The sequence below is a fragment of the Camelus ferus genome, chromosome 16, assembly GCF_009834535.1.
Source record: "Camelus ferus isolate YT-003-E chromosome 16, BCGSAC_Cfer_1.0, whole genome shotgun sequence".
Lineage (NCBI taxonomy): Eukaryota > Metazoa > Chordata > Mammalia > Artiodactyla > Camelidae > Camelus > Camelus ferus.
The window spans coordinates 46,030,768-46,032,351 of record NC_045711.1 but is presented as its reverse complement, the minus strand read 5'-3'; positions in this window follow the sequence as shown (position 1 = coordinate 46,032,351).

Below are 1,584 nucleotides of genomic sequence, written 5' to 3'. Positions count from 1 at the left end.
TATCAAGTTATTGTTGTGTTTATTGTTTGGCCTCCATGAAGGCAGGGCTTTTTTGTTTATTCATTGTTGTATCCACTGAGTCTAAAACAGTGACCACCACATAGTAGGACCTCAATAATGAATGAATAAATGAATGAATGAATAATATGTGAACTACCCTGATAGATAGCTACATGTCAAATATGTGCTGGACCTATGAGGGAAATATTACCCAATGGCGAAGAAACTAACATGTGAAATTCGTATGTAGACATGCAGCTGACACAAGGTGGGGACATGTGACCCACCATGCCAGGCACTGGACCAAATGTGACAAGCCTTCAAGGGACGTGCAATGCACACGTAGACACACGTAAACCAAGTGACAGACAAGATGTAGAAGGCGTGTGATGGGGATGTGATGGCACAGGCTGAGCAAACTGACGGACGTGTGATGGAGCGGGCAGTATGGGTAGCAAGCACAGGGAAAGAGGCTTGTCACTGCCCCATAGAGATGTCACTGCTGGACCTCTGGGGCCTTCCTCATTATAATGCAGAGGTATCTTTGCATAAACCGATGCCCCTTCCCAAACAAACAACTTTTGCTTTGCCTAAAAAAATGCAGAATTTTTTTTCCAGAAATATTCTTATGCCTGGACTGTCTCCCCAGAATTCAGGGAGACTTAATTTTTTATTTTTTGCCCTGGGCCCCTTTGGCAATCTGGTGAAGTCCATGGACCCCTTCTCAGAATAATGCATAAATGTACGTTAAATGTATAAAATAAAAGGCATTGGAACAAAGGAAATAAATTGTATTAAAATGCAATAATCAGAGGGGAAGATATAGCTCAGTAGTCGAGTGCATGCTTAGCCTGCATGAGGTCCTGGGTTCAATTCCCAGTGCCTCCATTAAAAAAAAAAAAGAATAAATAAACCTAATTACCTCCCCCCGTTAAACAAACACTAAAAAAAGCAATAATCAAAATATTCAGAAAAATTGTGATAAAATAATATATGAGCTTTTAAAATAAAAATACTAGATAATGAGATAGTGAATCTAATAACTAACCTAATTTTAAAGTAGTTCCAGGTGTAAATGATATTTCAAGATTCTTGCAATAACTTTGAGGTGACATACAACATCTGTGGTTTCAATGTGACAAACCCACAGGTACCGATTTTGCCATGGCTTGTCACCTACCTTCGTAATTAAGGAAAAGCCAACTTTCAGTTAGAGGTTTGTGAAAATCAAAATGTAATCCTTTTCCCATTTCAGTTCACAGTCTTCCTAAATTCTGTCCAGGAAACTATCGCGGGTCCATGGACCTCATGTTTCAAACCTGCCTTCCAGCCACAGGAAGTTGTGGAAACAGTCTATCCTGAGTACAGAAATTCCGCTTTAAGACTCTTTTCTGAAAAGGAGGTAAAATGTTTAAATCTTAGCGAAGAAGAACAGCAGAGCATCAAGGCTTGATTTTGGCTAGCTCTAGAAGGAGTGAGAAACAGGCCTCCAACCCGTCAGCCATTTTGCCCCTGCTCACAGGCTGTCTGGACACTGCTCACTGCAGGATGCCAGAGCCAGATGGGTGTCCTACCCTCCATGGC